The sequence below is a fragment of the Coptis chinensis genome, chromosome 8 (assembly GCF_015680905.1).
Source record: "Coptis chinensis isolate HL-2020 chromosome 8, ASM1568090v1, whole genome shotgun sequence".
NCBI lineage: Eukaryota > Viridiplantae > Streptophyta > Magnoliopsida > Ranunculales > Ranunculaceae > Coptis > Coptis chinensis.
In genome coordinates this window covers 64,877,349-64,896,934 of record NC_141463.1, presented here as the reverse complement: position 1 = coordinate 64,896,934, position 19,586 = coordinate 64,877,349, and positions in this window count along the sequence as shown.

Below are 19,586 nucleotides of genomic sequence, written 5' to 3'. Positions count from 1 at the left end.
GTGCCTTACTTGGAGTCCTTGTGCTTATTTGAAGAGTTAAGTTAGATGATTTTTGCGGCAACAAAGGGGGATAATGTTGAGATCTCTCAGTAGGTTCAAGGGATCGGAAAAACTAATTTTGTTGATAGTAGATTATGAAAGATTTCTTAGGGAGTCAGAGGATTCAAGTTAAAATTCTACTGTTACACAACTATCTCTTAACAAAAACCCCATTCAAAGTGTTGATATTCTTAAATACATATCGACTATCTATAGAAAATATATAGCTTGCAAATTCAAAGATATTCTATAGCTTATTATCTTACCTTTGCAGGAGCAAGTTGCAAGTTCTTACTATATATATATACAATCTATAGCTCACACATTCAATGATCTTATATAGCTTATTATCTCACCTATGCAAGAGCAAATTGTCGTTTCTTGAGAGTAGAAATTCCAATTGTATTATTTTGTTTGTCAATGAATACGAAAAAGAGATTGGACTTGTATAGAATCGAAATTGGAAATACCGAAATATACTCGAACTCCTCGACTATGTGTGTCCAAAGAGAAATTGGACTTGTACAAAACCTATTTTATGAAAAGTTGAAATACCAAAAATACCATAATACACTCAAACTCTTCAAAGAAGCTATGTGTGTTGTGTTGTACAAAACCTATTTTCTTCAAAGTGGAGTTAGATACTGACTTGCTGTGGACTCTGTAAATATTATGTATATTTACTTATGTTACATATGGAGCAGACTTATATAATTTTACCAATGAAATTGAAGACTCCCCATTTTTCGTTAGGCCCCAAGTCTCTAGAATCTCGCCTGTTTGCTCTGGATGATATACCATTTGATTCTCTGGCATTTTCATCAATGTTGGTTACCTTGAATCTAGTATGTATGGTTCAGACGACTATATTTTGGTAGTTTTAGATAGTACATATATTTAAGCTATATTATGGCAGTTTCACATAGTACACATACTTGGTCATTGGAACATTCTCTGGTTTAGAAAGGAAACTAATGCTTGGATCTCACTTTATGTGGTTCAGTACACTTAAGACTTATTGAAGGCTGGGAAACCCAAGTTTCACCACAGTACCATAAATAAGAGGTATTTAAGTGTACGCCATACCAAAAGTTTATAGTTTTTCATCTATTTTTTAGAGTTTTACCTGCTTCCAATGATTGTTACTTGGTCTTTTTGAGGTTCAAGCACTTTTATCCTCGTGACATAATTCATAGCTCTAGTTTTTTTGGGGTTCTAATCCGATTTGTTTGATGTATTTGCATCCAAGTTTTGATTTTCTGTTAATTATTCTTTGAGGTTAGTTTAATGCAGTTGTATCCATATTCCAATTTTCTATTAATTACTTTTTAAGATTAGTTTAATGCTTGCATTTGCATCCAGTTTCTGATTTCCCGTTAAATATTATTTGAGGTTAGTGCGTGTATGTTTGTTGGTAGAGCTGGTACTAGCCCATCTAATATCCATAGCTTCACTTTGGATGACTACTTCCACTGCTAAAACAGACGGTGTTTCTTTAGAGTAAGATGCAAGAAGGGCCACCAAGAGAATATTAATCATTAACATTGAGTATCATCTAATCGATTGAATCTTCTTATATATTCTCTCTGAAAAAAAGCTCAGCATCAATCGGCTGGTATTTTTCAACGGATTAATTCTATCAACGTATTAAATATTTTATGCCCTGTCAAGAAAATATATATAAATCGAGACTCAAGAGAGAGATAAGCGGAGGCAGTATAGAAAGCTTTGCCAATTTGGAGGTCTTTAGGTTTTTCAAGAAGTCAAAAGTTTTAATTGAGAGAGAAGTTTTCGTGGCATTGTAGGGGCTATTAGAAAAGGCTAACTCTCATATATTAGAGTGTCACCTAGGAGAGAGAAATTTCTCTATTTGAGGTCTCTACTTTAGTATATAAATAGTAGATGTCGATATATGCTTCAGTTTTCACTCGGCTATTGCTGGCTTTGGGCATTCAAGCATATTTGATGGAACATAACTTTCAAACTGAAATCCAATTTCTAAAGCCCACTAATAATTAAGATCGGTTCCTATCTTGGGCCTATTTCCTTCCATCTACGTGTAGGAGCTCAAACACTGGTCCATTTTGTGATAATTCTCAAAAAGGCTGCTATGTTATCTTGATTCTAGATCAGGCTAGTGGAGTGGTTGGGCCGATTAGGTGGATCTCATGTTCGTTCTCCAGTTGCAGTAGTCTTGAATTTGCCTCTGAATGCTGCAAAAAATGTAACTATTGTCGTCAAAAAGAAAAGAAAACTAGTTCCACCACAACGTTAGATACATACATCATGAACGGTTTTTCTAAATAACTGGACTTATTCATTTGAAATGCTCCTCACTTGGAAATTTTGAAAGTGTTTATGAATGCAGATATTGCATCTGTAACGTTAAAGAAATTATCGAAATAATTGTAGTGTAAATGTAATTAAGATTTAAGGGACAGGGCATACCCTTATTCTATACATGGTCCAAATAACACCTTCAGTTCAAGGGGGAACAGTGAGAGAACCCATGTATCTGTCTTCTGTAATACCACTTGCCACCCATCTTTATGTGCTATACTGTTATGTATCAATAACGCCTACTTTCCCAAAAGGAAAATATATAGTCTACCTGTTACAAGTTAAAATAAGTGGCAAACTTCTTATTTGTATACTAAACTGTTTAAACGAAAACACCCCACATGTGTAAAGACCAATGGGAAATGCTAGTGTGCTGAGAATAATTGCAACCATCAATAAACATGAGTACCCCCTAACTGTAAGGACCAATTGCAAATGCTAGTGTGCTCACATAAATTGCTAGGCATAGGCATCAATTTCTTGGAATCTATGAAGAAAATTCTTTGCTAGACGGGTCTCCATTTTTAACTTCATTGCTCCAAAGACTTATTGATTATGTTGGGAGATAGTAAAAATTGACGGAATCTCTACAGAAAATTCAGAATTTAAGTGAGCAGAATGGAAAATTAACAGAGAGAGTGTCATATCTTGAGAATATGAACTATACACTTCAGGATGAACAACAGTCTGATTCCCAGAAAAACCAGTTGCTAGAGAATCAACTTAAAGAAGTTTTGGAAAAAACAACAGATTCTAGAAACTGAAATGTGTCTCCTGATAAGCACCCAAAATTGTAATATGAAACCCCATTGAGACATATAAATTTGGTTAATTATGTGTTTAATAATCATGAAATGAGTATATTTTCGTACTTTTGCAGGTATTCGCAGTAAACATGAAAATATTGGTTAAACCTGCATTAAAGCACGGGGAACGATGTATATATGAATTCTTCCAAATCAGCCATGTAAAGCCCAACAAATCCGCACAGAAGTATTAAACTTTCGAAGCTCCTACTTCTTGAACGGGACTCGAATCGCGACAAGTGAGCTGCTCGCCGACAATCAGTATGATGAACTCTACGATATAAGCGGGAAGTTGTAAAATTGCCAAAAGATTGGACCGCCATCGATCTGCGACGCTGGACCCACTATCATCTTGGCCCGCAAGATTTGATGAGTCATCATACAAGTCAAGACAAAGGTACAAATAATTGGTGCAAAAGTGACACCTTGCATGTAGTTAATAAAGTTAGATGAGATTAGGTGTTAATAGTGAGAAAAATAGGTGTCACTTTGTTGTGGATTGTGTGGTTAAGAAGGAAGTAAATGTGGTTTGGTGTTTCACGTGGGAGGAAATGAGATTTCTCTCAAATGGAGAAAAAAACAAAACAATGGGGGAGACACTCTATTTACTCCCTTGACTTCTTTTCCTTTACGATGCATTATTTTAGTTTCTTAGTCTTAGTTTTTATTTAGTTTTTAGTTTTTAGAGAAAGCTTGTAATAGTTTTAATGGAAGAAACTTGGTGTTCTTCTAGTTAAAAATAAATCTAAATGCAAGTGAGTTCATAAATATAGTTTATTCTTCTTTTTTTTCTATCTCTCTCATTTGATATTGATATTATGCACTTTTCTTCTTTTATCCCAAGGATCATGAGCTAAACCTTTCCTTTGTGGGGGGGTTAATGATGCTCATGTGAGGGATAACCTTTGTTTTTGTTATTTGATTTTAGTAAGTTTGTACACCAAGAACAACTAGACCTACATCCTATCCCAAAATAGTAGTTGGTGTAGAGTCTAGCTAGGAATCAAAGTGATGAGCTTAGAGATAAGTTATTGCTTTGGTTCTACATGCTAGCATGTATGATCTTAGAGATAAGTCATAGTGTTAGGGATCAAGTTAATCTTTATTAGGACTTGTCTATAAGTTTTAGGAAGATTAAGATGCAAGAACTTAAAATCACACAATAGAGGTTATCTTCACATGAGGAAAATTAACTCTCCACTTTTGTTTTAGTCAATTTTTACCTTGTCTTAGTTGTATGTTTACGTAACTTAAGGTTTTCATTTTTTGTGCATTAAAAGAAACCAAGTAGTAGTATTAATACAATCATAGCTAAACTTACTCACTAGTTTCCTAAAAGAGTAAAACCAAGTTGTAAGTGGTCCTAGAATTTAGGTTGGTTCGAATCCTTACTCAAAAACTATACGCACACGAAGATCGTGAGTAAGGACTTATCTTTGAATTCACACTTTGTCCATTAAGAGATTCAAGTCTCTAAGATATGCAAAAGGTGAACATCATCTCCTAAAGCAGAAAGTGGACCAAGTTGAAAATATGCATTGCTCTGTTGAAACTTCTCCTACACTATTGTAGAGGTTTGGTGTTCTTGTGGTGAACGACCTGATGTTCTGTTTGATAGGGAATGGCTGCACTCTTCTTGGGATAAGAGTTGCCTACGTATTAAGTTTCTCGGGGTAAACTTGAATCAAGCCTTACGTAGTTCATCTCTCTCTACTTATAGATGTTTGAGTTGACTTTCCTTATTTGCTCCAGGCTCTTATGAAGTGTAGATCCATCTTGTGTGCTATCTTGATTATTTGCCATTACTCTGATATTACAAAGTAAATGTCTCCTTGATTGTTGCGTTGACTGAGTTTTAGGATTGCGCTAGTTGATTTGCTTCCATAAATGGTTGTAACTGATGCTTGGGATGACCTGGGTTTGGGTCGTTGGTATGCTTTGATGGATTGGTACGAGCTGATAGAGTACGACTTGGTGTGTGGACACGTGTACTGTAGTGTAGAACGGATGGTACTTACACATCCCCCTTTATTTTGTCCATTCTTTGGATAGCTGTGGTGGAAAAAAACAGAAAGGTAAAATAAAGCTTTACAACACATGTCGGATAGCTGGTTGGTTTAATTGGGTTTTGAAAAATGTGCGGGAACTGTTAGGCTGGATTCGTGGGCCCAAAATCACGGTGGTTTGTGGGCGAGTTATGATTGTGTTGTGTGGGAAGACGAAATGTTTTATATTTTCTCAAGGCTTTTGCAGCTGAGGGGTTTTGGCATGTTAAGGTGTTTCACTTCTTCATTTTTCCAATCTAGGAAAAAGCAGAGCAAAAGAAAGAAAGAAAGAAAAGAAAAAACTTTTCCAACCTTTGGTATTAGGTGCGTCTTTTGAATTTGAAAAATTTGATCTTTTTGTTTATTTTGTTTTTATAATGTCGATCACTAGCGATAACTTGAGCGGGGAAGTGGAGATTGATCAGTGGAGAGAGAGAGAACTGTAAGTGAAGAAAATGTTGAAGTTAGGGCACGTAGTGGAGGTGAGACGTCATCGTCCTCCTCAGTGGAGACGATGACTGACGTGGCTGTGCCTAAGTCGGTGTGGGATAACTTTGGGGATTTGAGGAGGGAGTTTGGGATTGATTGCCCCAATCTGGTGATATACGACTTGAATGGTGAGCCAGACGTATTTGGTTATGATTATGTGCCACGAGATGGTGTTGTAATTATGTATGGTCAACTGAAGGCGGGGTTAAGGCTGCCGTTCTCACGTCTGACTTTGGACATTCTGAACTTTTGTGGTAAGTCACCCTTGCAATTTGTGGGAAATAGTTAGATGATTTTTCACGTGCTGGATTTGTTGAGACTCAGAGGTTATAATATCTGTTTGTCTGACGTTCTGGAGCATTTCACTGTGAAAATATCATCTACTTTGAATTTTGGTTTTCAAGTGATGAAGGGTAAATCACCGTTGATTGTTGGTGTGAGTAAGGAGGAGTGGTGGCGTAGGCCTTTGTTGATTGTAGGGAGCTATTGTCCTCCTGGGTATGTGGTGGAGAATCGCAGTGCGAAGACTGTTGGTAGGTCGTTTATGTTGGTTTGATGTGTAGGTCATTTATATGTGTAGGTCGTTTGTATTGGATTGATGTGACTACGTTCTGATATTTGTTTGTTTTGCAGAGGTTACAATTCGGAATCGTACATCTTCGGGGGCTATTGAGGAGTTTGCGAAGCTAAGCTGGGAAGAGAAGGCTTTGTTGTTGGGGGAGGTTGCGCATTACTGTAAGAGACGGGGTGGTGCGAAGATCAACAAGAAGAAAGCTGAGCAGAAGAAGAGGGATCGAAAGCTTGTTCTTGATATCTCTGATTCTAGCTCGGATAAGAAGATGGAGAGGGAGAGCCAGAAGGTATGACCTGTTTCTAGAGTAAGAACGGCTGGAGGAGCTGCTGATAGCCGTTTTGCTCCTAGGCGTTCTAAGGGAGGTGATGGTGACCGAGCTGGTCGTAGTACTGGTGGGAGTGCTGGGGGGAGTGCTGATGCTTCTTTCCGGAGGCCTCAGCTGAAAAGGCGCTCTGAGGTGGCTGAGCCTGAGGGGGCGAAGAGGTCCCGAACTGAGTTCGAGGAACGACCTAGTGCTGGAGAAGGTCGTACTTCTTCAGGCCGATCTCCTTTAAAGAAGATGAATTTGAAGGAGCTTGTTGTTGATGTAGGGGTTTGATAAAATGTAAAACGATAGTTTTACCTACGAATAAGTGATGAAACTCAAACGTAAGTAAAACTAAAACTATTTTCTATTATGTATATCAAAGTTCTACACTCTCGATGCTATTGCAATAAGTGGAGTAGAGAATTCATTCCACACCTAGTTCTTTAGAATTCATGTTAACTATGATAATTAATCTATCAAAGTCAATGAGAGTAATGATGAAAATTATACTACGATGGTAATTCAACTAATCAAGATACGATAATTTAAACTACGAAAATACTAAATTGACAATATGAGGAGGAATTAGGGGGATTTGATTCCACCTTAATTCGACTTAATCAACTAGCGAGGAATTGTCATAATCCGAATTGCAATGCTTTCGCATAGCAATTGGGTCTTTATAATCCCTAATTGTTCATGGTAATCTCTACAAACTAACAACTAGCATGTGAAGCAATCAAACTCATTCTCATGGTGAACTAATCAAACCCATTCCTGGTCTTATCAAACCACCCCCAAACAACATTTTGCTTGTCCTCAAGCAAATATGAGAAATTAGAATAAGTGACCAAAAATGGAGTTCTAACTAATCTCGTTTCGCCGAGTGCGATTGCATTGACCATATGTAACAAGGCCCTCGTGAGAGTTTTCCAGTGAAGGTACTCACAAACTTCATCTATACTACAACGACTAAGAAATAAAACTATTGTTTCCTTATTTATTCTCAATATCTATCCATCTCACTAGCAATGAATACAGAATAATCAAGTTGAAACCTAAGCTAATATATGCATCATAATCAATCATCTACGAATAAACATATATACAATGAGCAATACTATGAAATGCACTAACAGGTCCGTTTCTGAAACTTTGGAATAGCGTCCTTAAGTAGGTCCTCACATAAATGTCAAGACAAAAACACTCTGATTTTTCCGCTCAAGTTTTAGCTACTCCGAGTGTCCAAGTGGGCACACTTTACCTTACAATCTCAATGACACAAAAGGAAGCCGAAGTCGATCAAACACATCTGCCACTTACTATCACACTAACCTATTCCTAATTGAGCTAGAGGTTTTTATTAGGTGTTGTGGGGATTAGGTGATGGTTTTAAGAATGAAGGAAATGGATATTAAAAAAGAACTAGTCTAAGATAATAGAGTCTTCATATTATGTAACTAGAGAAAACTTTGTTCTTTACTTTGCTTCTACACTTTGTTTCCATCCTTAGCCATTTTTTTTTCTTTTTCTTTGGCTTTTGACTCCTTTGATTCTATTTTTGGAGTTCTAACTCTTTATTTATTTATTTATTTATTTTATTTGGATGGAACTTTCTTTTCTTATTTAAAGCAACTACAAATTCTTGATTTCAAAGGTCTTTTTCTTTTCTATTCTTCATCTCTATTCTCAGACTCATTCAAAGAATGGGTAGGTTGATTTTTATTTTTATTTGTTTTGTAAATGGTAAAAGATTTGCGGGTTATGAAAGGCTAATGAAAGGCTCAAAGAGGCGACTTACGGAAAAATGATTTCATAAGGTTTGAATTTCTGGCTATATCGATCCAAAGAGGGCCTAAATTCTCGCTTAGGATATGGTATAGTGATCAAGCAAGTGGACGTGTGATTTATCTATTCGGAATTTACTTCTCCCTTGTATCATTTCTCAAATATTTCACTCATATAAGGCTTTAGGCTATATTCTCACTAGATTTGTAGAATAAGTACTCATGCAATATATTTATAGAAAGATGCAAAGATTATTACCTACATATTAACCTAAGTTTCTAAAAACTATTCTAATGCAAAAGCTAACGTGAAACTTCTAGATTATTAAGAGCATAGAAAGAAAATAATACCAATATTCCTAAGTGTATAGCATAAACTTTTTATTTATATTTTTGAATTTTTGATTTTTTTACTAGAAAACAAGTGCATATTATACTATCTATATCCTAACAGATGCCTTAAATTACGCGTGTTTCTATGCCACCCCCAAACAAAAAATCATGCTTCGTCCTCAAAATATTAAAATAAAAAGGGTAGAAAAATATCATGGAAACGCGTGAAATTTTGGAACATCTGCAAAACAAAGTTAAAACATACTAATGTAGATAAATAAAAATAGATACAACTCTATATGAGTTCCACCCATTATGGGGTTACCAAGAGTAAATTGCTTGGGACATAAGCAGACATGAACGAAAATAAAAACTTATCTCTTATCCAGCATTTAGGCATTGCCAACCTCTTCTATAAAGAAATGAGGTTCCTTCTCATCCTGCCACGCCATGATGATTTGCCAGGCCTCACGCCATTTATCATCTACGATCACTAACCTATTAAGTGCCACTTGGTCGGATGGGGTGTAAGGTGCAACCTGATGAGGTTGTATCCCCCACCCTTGCCAAGTCATTGCACAGAAAGATCAAATAATACATTTGGTGGGTCTCACAATGTCGACCCCAACCCAATCCGTGAAGCGGGTACAAAAAACAGGGAAGAAATATAGCATAATAAGGCAAACTAAAACAGGCATAAGAAGGTACTTATGCCTCATGCTATGGGCTCGTGCTAAACTAGACATTAGGGTCTGGGGAATATCATAGAGTATACGTCCCCCAGCTAAAGCAAGGAAAATATCACAAGTTTCATTATTCGCAGAAGAATAACGTCATTCCCCTCTAATGTTTAGCATGATCCAAAATATAACGTTCATGGACAGGCTTCCAAGGGCGACGTTATATTCCCCTTGGTCCTCTATCCTAAAGATTCCTACCCCATAATGCTCATGCAAATTCTCATAGTTATAAAGGTACATATTATCGACCAAATAGGCCCATGAGTCTTGTATTTTAGCGGGCATAGCAAGTCCAAGAACAAATGCTAGCAAGAACCTGGTAATTTCCATTGGTTTATCCTCAATGGTGATGGAGAACACTTGTTCTCCATCCGGTCTATCAAAGAACTTACAATTATCATAAAAACAAGATGTAAGTGCAAGAGAATAAAGTTCATCAGGTCTTACCATTAGCGGTTCCCAGCGTACGTGTATGATCACCTCGCGAAACCAAGCACCATAGGTGTTGCTTTGGAACAAATCTTCAAAAGACTGCTCCGGTATGATACGAGGCGGTGTCATCATCACAAATACACTCAAGAAGTTATGCAAATAACCCTGGAAAAACTCACAAAAAATCAGAAATTTAAGTGGCTGCATGGGGGGGGGCGGGTCGCCGAATGCTCCTTCGGAATTGGCTTTGTGAAGGTTTGCGCTTCTTGCATTGCTTAAGTTCTAGGCACTTCAGCACGTGGCGCGCTCGGATTTTGCTTGTTGTGGGTGCGGGGTGCGCTCCGTATATCTTGAGTGCTCTGTAGTGAAAAACTAAGAGAAAAGTGAGGAGTGAAAAACAAAAGGAAAAATTTAGAGGTTTAAGGTGAGAGATGTAAGTGAGATGTGTGGGTTGTGAGTGTAGAATGAATCAAATATATATATGGTTTTAGTTTCTAAAACGAATCAACAAGTTACCAAAAAAAATTTAAAGCAATTGCCGGAAACAAAATATTCTAAAACCAAAACAGAAACAAGTTAGGTGCATATTCCGAATATAAACCAATAGCTTTTTGGTTTATTTCAAAATAGCATCTTTCTAATTCTATTCATTGAAATTCTCTTCTACAACAATATCTAATCTTAGCCACACCCATATCGGCAACATTCCCAACAACTCGTATTTCCACGATTTGCAAGATTTAACTTCTAAAATGGTGGACAAGATAAAAACAATGCGAAAAACAATAATACCACCCCCAACAATTTGGGAAGGTGGGATTTATGCAAAAATCATCACATGCTTAGACAAAAACCAAATTAGATTACAAATTCAACTAAGGATCAAATATTCAAAAACAAATACATAATTCAAATCTAATTAATAAACTAAACAACTCGGAATAAACTTCTACGAAAATAGGGAAACTTCCTAAATCCAAAACAACTACACTACTCGCCATGAGATGAGGAAGGGCCATGAGATGAGGAAGAACAACACCCCACTCCCAAACAAATTTTATAGAACAAAGTTTAGAAAATTTATTTTAAACGTGGGTATTTTAAAGTCAGATTCCCGAGACTTCCTAAATTACTATTTTTATGGTTTTAATATTTTTTTTATTTTTATTTTTTATGAATACGGATTAATATAAGGAATACAATAAGCAGTAAAGATGTAAGTCACTCCATAGATAAACATGACTCAAAAATCGAGAAAACATGCGAAAGTGGAAAGCATGAATTACGTTAAACATGGACTTAGGATCTAGTACTTACAACCACACACTCCATAGGGAGGGCTCGATTACCTGAATGATGCACTTATCAATGTATGATTGGCATAGAGTACACCAAAGAAGAAAATGAGTCTTTTATAGTCCGATACTCAAGACTTTATCTAAAACATATGTATATAATGAACATGCAACTTACCATATATCAACAGCCGAAATAGTTGTGGATCGTTCCATAAATAATTATCACAGAAAATATATCCAAACACCATCAAGCACCATAATTTCCCATGACGTGGCATAATGGAATAAGAGAGAATACTGATGAATGTAGAATCTAACCTAGCTTGCAAAGTTTTCTTGTTTTTCTAACGAAAGGGTAGGCAAGTGAATGATTGTGAGAAAATGGGTGGTTGTGAAAGATATGGTGGATATGGATGAATTGTAGAAGTAAGAAATGGAAGAATTGAGAGAGTGGGTTTATCACAACATGCATTGGTGGGGTGGGTTGGTATAATCACACAACTGAAAATAAAAATATCTGGTGGCTTTGTAGATAGTAATTTTGTATTAGGAGAATTGAGAAAATCATGAAGCACAGGAGAAACAAGAGGGTCAAGTGCAAACTCAAGGTTCCTTTGAAAAGGTGGAGGGCAGGGAACATTGATGGAATGTGAATGCATTACAGAGGAATGTGAGGTGAGTGAATGGTGCTCAGCTAGAGCTCGCAGGTCTATATCATCAGAAGTTTTTAGATATACAAGACATTCTTCAACAGGTGGGTTAGAAGAATCACTGGGATAGTGGGTAAAAAATACTTCTTCTGTCATGGCGTCAATGTTGGAACTTCCGAAGGTTAGAAATTAGTGCATCTGATTATCAGGAAACGTGTTGTCTGAATAATCTTGAGCTAAGCTCTCGATCATGCTAACCTCTCCATCAATAGTCGTATTTGGGAACTATTTCATCGTTTTAAAAATATTTACCTCAATAGAAAGATGACCAAAGGACAAGGACAACGAACCATTGCGGCAGTTTATGAGCACGTTGGCAGTAGCCAAGAAGGGATGCCCTAAAATGATAGGAACAGAATCGTTGGCGACTTCTGTGTCGAGGATAACGAAATCAGCAGGATAGTAGAAATCTTGAACCTTAACAAGCACGTTTTCAACCACACCCTTAGGATACTTAATAGACCGATCAGCTAATTGCAATGTCATTTTAGTAGGTTGCATATCCGGTAGACCTATTTGTTTATATAAATAATAAGGGAGTAAGTTAACGCTCACCCCGAGGTCTAATAGCGCAGTCGTCGTGTGGGAATCTCCTAAGGTGCATTGTACAGTAGGACAACCAGGGTCTTTGTACTTAACGATTCCATTATGTTCGGTTAAAGTTGGAAATTGTTCAGTTAAAGAGGCGACTTTAGGAATATTTGTTTACGCCTGGTAGTGCATAACTCTTTAAGAAACTTATCATGGCGAGGTAACTTTTTAATCACTTCAAGAAAGGGTAGGTTTATCGTTAGATTTTTGAAAACCTCCCTAATCTCATCGAAATTTGTATCCTTGGTTAACATGGCTAATCTCTGAGGAAACGGTGGTTTCTCTCTATATTTAGCATATGGATCAATAGGATGTCTAACTTTGGCTTTTTGTTTCTTAGGTTGTGGTTTAACTGGTATCTCTACTGGGGTAGGATCTTTAGTTATTACTTTGATATCTAGTACAATATCCGGTGTAGGGACGACTGGTGGGGTAACTACAGGCATAGTTACGACATTATCAACCACTCTACCAGAACGGAGAGTGGTGATGGCCTTTAGCTCACCTACATTTCCATTTTCATTACTAGTATTACTGTTTACTTCAAAGGATGTGTTTGTTGTTTTAGGATTAGGTATCGCTTGACCTGGAAACACACCTTTGGGTTGTACTTACTTTTGGGCTAACTGCTGTAAGGAAAGTTGGATGTACTGTAAAATCTGTTGTTGGGTTTGCATAAAGGCGTCGAAATGATCCGGTTGTGGAGGAGTGTTTGTTACAGGTTGTGTGACAGGAACTATGTCACGTTGATTATTAACAGGTGGGTTGTGATAGTTATGATTAACTGGAATGATACCTCTATTAGTATTATAATTATTATTGTTATAATTATTATAATTCCCTTGTCCTTGTCCTTGTCGTGGTGGAGCTTGGTTGTAATTGTTTGCTGGCCTAACATTTTGATTATTATACCCTGGAGGTGTAACTTGTTGATTATTTCTCCAACTGAAGTTGGGATGTTGTCTCCAAGGGACGTTAGGAATAGGATAGCTATTAATGGAGCAAACATTATCTATTTGTGATGTTTGCTACTCGTAGGCGAGAGGACAATAGGAGTCGGGATGCTCATGACTCAAACAGAAATTACATGGATTAGAGTTGACATTCATAACGGGGATAAGCTTTTGTTAAACAGAGATAGCTTTCACCTTTTTAGTGAGAGATTCAATTAAAGTTTTAAGCTCAGGATCGGGTTTAATCTCAAACATACCAACAGCCTTAACTGTTGAAGAAGAACTAGCGGAGCGGGGGATATTGTCACTACCAGTTATTATTATGCTTTGTTTGATCTTCTAAAAACTTATAAGCCTCTGAGGCTCCTTTACTGAGGAAACTACCCCCATTCATTATATCTAGGACCTCTTTATGGTGGTGTAAAGGCACGAACTAACATGTCTTTTGCAAGGTTATGATGTGGACACTCTATAAGCAGGTCAGTGAAACGATTCCAAGCCTCTGAAAAGGATTCATGAGGATTCTGTCGAAAAAAAATGAATCTTGGAAAGCATTTCATCTATCTTTAATGGTGGGTAAAAATGTTCCATAAACAATTGAACAAGTTTGGCCCAAGAGTCCACAGAATTAGGCGCTTGGGCAGTTAACCAAGACGCCGCCTTGTCGGCTAGGGTGAAAGAAAACACCCTCAGTTTAATTTGTTCTGCACCAACCGTAAAAGATGATGGAATGTGGTAAGGACTTGTTCAATCCTACGCATATGCTGATAAGGTTTTTCATGGTCTAACCCATGAAAAACTGGTAACAAATTAAATATATTTGGGGGGATTCGGAAATCCCCCACTGGGTCTGCAAGAACGATGCAAGATTTTAGGCTATCGTTCAAGGCTTTGTAAAAGTTAGAGAGAGGAGACTCTCATTCTTCAACCATTATTTCAGGTGTAGTATGTGGTATACTAGATAGGGTTGTGTGTTGACGTTCACGATAGATTACGTTAATTGTTTTTTCTCTACCTGACCTTAATCTCATGCAAGGTTAAGTTCAATATTAAAGAAATATGACAACAGTCAAAACGACCATGATATGCTAGTATAAATCCTCTAACAGGAGATGCGAGGAGTGGAAGAAAGAAGTACCTGAATGCCTCTCTGCTTCACTTATGAATAGCGTCTTGTTTACGCGAGTTCAGTGTATTTAACAAGTTAGAAACACTGAATAACTTGAAGAAATAGAAGTTTGAACTGACCTGTGAAAATCGGGCTGCTCTAGAAGAGGGCAGTAGTCGCTTCGAAATAGCCTAGATAGATAGCGAGTCCCTCTCCCTTCTAACTTCGAGTTCGGGCATTTCAAAGTAGGGGCTTCAAACTTTGCCTGGATGGATGCGAGGCGTGCTTTCGAGCTTTTTCTGGGATTTTTTTTTTTTATGTTTCTGAACCAAACAATCACTGTTAGAACTGACAAGGGTGGGTGGGTTTAATGGGACTTTGGGAAGACTAATAATACGAACAAAAACAAATCTAAATAGAACTAAGACGGCAACAACACCATTTGATAAAATATAAAACGATAGTTTTACCTATAAATAAGCGATGAAACTCAAATGTAAGTAAAACTAAAACTATTTTCTATTCTATATATCAAAGTTCTACACTCTCGATGCTATTGCAATAAGTGGAGTAGTTAATTCGTTCTACTCCTAGTTCTTTAGAATTCACGTTAACTACGATAGTCAGTCTATCAAAGTCAATGAGAGTAACGATGGAAATTATACTACGATGGTAATTCAACTAATCAAGATACGATAATTCAAACTACGGAAATACTAAATTGACAATATGAGGAGGAATTAGGGGGATTTGATTCCACCTTAATTCGACTTAATCAACTAGCGAGGAATTGTCGTAATCCGAATTGCAATGCTTTCACATAGCAATTGGGTCTTTCTAATATCTAATTGTTCATGGTAATTTCTACCAACTAACAACTAGCATGTGAAGCAATCAAACCCATTCTTATGGTGAACTAATTGCTTTCTAGAATAGAATAGATTATTACAAACAATTCTACTCTAACAACAATCAAGTTTCATCAAGGCTTCCTCAAACCCCTCTAATGGAGGTTTTAGCTTTGAATCATTATACTATCATTTCTAACACAAGAGCAAATAGAACAACTCATTATTGAATAAATGATTAAACTTTATAAATCTAATTTAACAATAGTCTAAGAATTCAACTGAAATTAAAATTGAATTTAGGAAATGAAAGTAAGACAAACTAATTATGAATTTAGGACAAATTAAAGCTAAACAAGAATTGAATCATAAAACTAAATTGAAATAAAAAACTAATTCTTTATTATAAAACTTAATCTGATTCTAAAATAAAACTCATTCCTTGTTCTAAAACTAATTAATTGAATGTAAACAAAATAAATCTAAAACTAAGTTATTGGATAATTACTAAGTAAAAAATCCATTTAAAACTAATTTTCTGATCTAGCACTAGGTAGCTTAAGAGCTAAGCTTTTATCTATTGATATAGAAGAGACCAGATCCACTAATTCGTGCATGGGCTGAGGAGCCATGCTTTGGGCCGAAAAATCGAGCCAAAACCTCATTACTTCAGTCCACAAAGGGGTCCACAAAGGGGTTTTCATCCACTTTTGCTCCTCTGGTTGGGTCAAGTCTTGAACCATTAGAAAGCTCGTTCCGAGCCGGTCGTTTTGACATAAGGTAGGCCCAATTCTGAGGTCTGGGTCTAAAGATACGACATTCGGAAGTTCTACTGACTTTTGTGAGCTATTTCTGCCCGCGTTGACTTTAACTTTTTAGCTTTGACAGGGCTTTAAAAAGGCATTTTCTCCTTAAATCTTGGCCTTTACTCATAGAACTTCTTAGCAACCAACCTTTGCTCATTTATCTCACAAAAGGGATGCATTTATGCACATATTCGACTCTAATGCCCGAAATACATAAGAACACGATAACAGTACTAACTCTTACTTATTAATCACATAATCGGTCTAAAAGTAATATTGTTAAGGGGTTAAAACTACAGTTTTAGGCTCTTATCAGGGTTGCTGATACCCGGGGCAAGAAAAAGGCTAGTGAGAATGAGCCAGCTGCCCAGAAGTGTAAGGGGTCAGGGAGTGCAATCCCTAGCAACAAGAGAGGTGATGACGTTTGGGATAGGCTTGTCACCTATGAAGACCCAGTGAGCGAGCTGAGGAAGTTTGTGATGAATAAGGATTGTAGCTTCAAGTTCTCACTGGTTGTTGGAGGGCTGCTGGAGAGCATTGCCTTGGATGGATATAGGCACTAGGTGGAGACTGGGAAAGACTTGGGGGGTGAACTTGAAAGATATGGATCACTCATTTTACTTTGTAAGTGCCTCTCCAACCTGAGTCTTGTCTTGTTCTTTACTTTTAATGCTTTGTGATTTACTTTGTTTGTTATCAGATCCTGGCTATGTATAGGAAGCTGAAAGAGATGACCCTTATCTCTGACTTATACAAGAAGGAGTTGGATGGTGCCGAGGAGGCCTATGACAAGCTGCTCGCTGTTCAAGAGGTAGAACGAGCTGAAATGTCTGGGCTGAGGTCGCAGGTCGGGGATCTTGTTGGGAAGGTGGCTTTGTTGTAACCATCTCTTGATGCTTCAAAGGTGGAGGTTCAGAACTGGTTCGGTGAGTGCAAGAATGCGCAGGTTGTTGCTGAATGGGCTCAGAAGGAATATAACGACCTGGTCTATTTGGTAGAAAGTGGTGATACTTACTTGTTGGTGGATGATTACCTGGATCTACAGACGAAGTATAAAACCCTTGAGAGATCAGTTGAAAGTGGGGCTACAATAGTAACTGTAGAAAATATTGTTGTAGATACTAGTAGACGACCTGATTTGCCAGCCGATCTTGGTGATGCTCCAGCCGTTCAGCCAACTAAAGAGGTCTCTACAGAAGTTGTGAATGCATGTGGTGATCCAGCTGGTGGAGATGTTGGTGAAGAGGGTGGCCCACTGAAGCCCTTGAATGTGGAGAATCTTCCTTGTGTCCTCTGACTGTGCTTTCTTTTTGTGATTGATGTGTTTGATTGATGATGAACTAATTTTTCTTATTTGCTATGGTTGATACTGATAACTGATACTTTTGATGATGGGGGTACTGAGGTCGTTTTCTTAGGATAACCTGGGGGCCTCTAGCATCTAACCAAATTGTATAAGTAGTAAAATATTTAAATTACTTACTTGTTTTGTATTGATATTGTCTTTGAATTTTGCATTGATATGATTGTTTTCATTGTTGTTTGATTCGTTATATGACGACATGTGCTGCATAGTAGTAGTTTTGATGACTTGTTGGACTATGGTAGATCATCTAATGTTCGAAGGTTGTAATTGTTTGGTTCAAGACCTGACTAGATGAGCGTAGCTGTCCCTTTGGTCTCCTTGTGTGTGTGTTGATTAGGTCGTTCCTTTTGGGGGAACTCCTATTGACTTATAACTAGCCTTTGATTGGTAGTTATAGTTGAGCCAAGCTTAACCCTTTTGAAAAGGTCTTAGGTTGGTTTTGGGTCCTTTTGGAGGTTCCATATGTTTGAATTTGACTGATAATTGTGTAGAATTTACAGTTGAATCTTGCTTAACCCTGGCATTGGTGTTAAGTTGATTTAGGGTCCTTTTGGGGGACCTTGGGTTGGATTTGATTAGTAATTAACCACTACGTGGTAATTGTAGTTGAGTTGTTCTTAACTCCGTCTTTGGTGTACGACCTAACATTGTGATGTCCTAGGTTGGGTAGCGTAGGGCAAGATGCGTGGTACTCATGTAATGCAAAGATGACATTTGTACGCGAAATGTTGAAGAAATTGTATTCATATTGACTGATACATCTTGAGAAAAATTATTGATAAAATCGCTTGAGGAAAGCTATATTCCAAGGTCGGGGAAGCATATCACCAAGCTGAGTTTTGATCTAGTATGCTCCGTTTCCAACGACTTTGTCAACAACGTATGGGTCTTCCCATGTTGGGTCGAGCTTGGCTGGAGCTAATGTCTTTTTGAGGACTAGCTAGGTCGCCAGCTTGGAAAGATCTTGGGACGACCTTCTTGTTGTAAGATCATTGGATTGTTTGGTGGTACCGAGCTAGGGATATTGCAGCTGTTTCCCTTCGCTCTTCTAGGAGATCAATTTCTTTTGCCAAGATGTTGTCATTTTCTCCTGATTCGACAATGTCAGAACGTGTGGTTGTGATTGTGAGTTCTGATGGTATGACTACCTTTGTTCCGAAGAAAAGTGTGAAAGGAGATTCATTGGTACTGGCTCTGGCTGTTGTTCTGTATGCCCATAGAATGTTCTCGAGTTGTTCTGGCCATTGGCTTCTCATACTCTCCAACTTTTTTTGGAGATTTTCCTTGATTGCTTTGTTGGTAGCCTCTGAATGACTATTGCTTTGCGCATATCTAGGTGTCACACCCCGAATTTCGACAGAATTCGGAAAAACATTATTTGTTCCCGACTCTTCGATCTTCGAGGTGTGACGCACTCTCAACTCCCAAAAACCCATAAACATTTTAAATATGTGGATAATTAAAAACCAATAAAAACTTTAACTTAAACAAAAGTCCTCTTCATTACAAAACAATTTACAAATGAAAATGCAAAAACATTGTCTAGACTAAAAATCTATATCACCTCAAAGGAAAACAAGGCCTATTTTGAAATGCAACGCTAACGCAAACCACAAGCAGCAACCAATCTTCTTCAACACTAAACCTGTCAAGACTTATCAACTATGTTCATTTAATGAACATACCCGATAAGCAAACATGCAAATCGGGTCAGCATTATAAAAATGCTGGTGTGAGTAGCTCTAAAATACAACATATAATTATACATATACATACACAATCCTTAAGGCAGTTAGTTCCTCCACCGAGGCGCCTTAACTTTTAACGACTAATACAACATCCTTAAGTACAATAAATAAGGCAGGTAGTTCCTCCACTGAGACGCCTTAACTTCCTACTAACCACACAACAAACCATACGCATAATAAAAAGGCATTTAGTTCCTCCACGAGGCGCCTTAGGTTCTAACTAAACTATAACCAACCAAGCATATTCCATACTTACCTCATTTCAA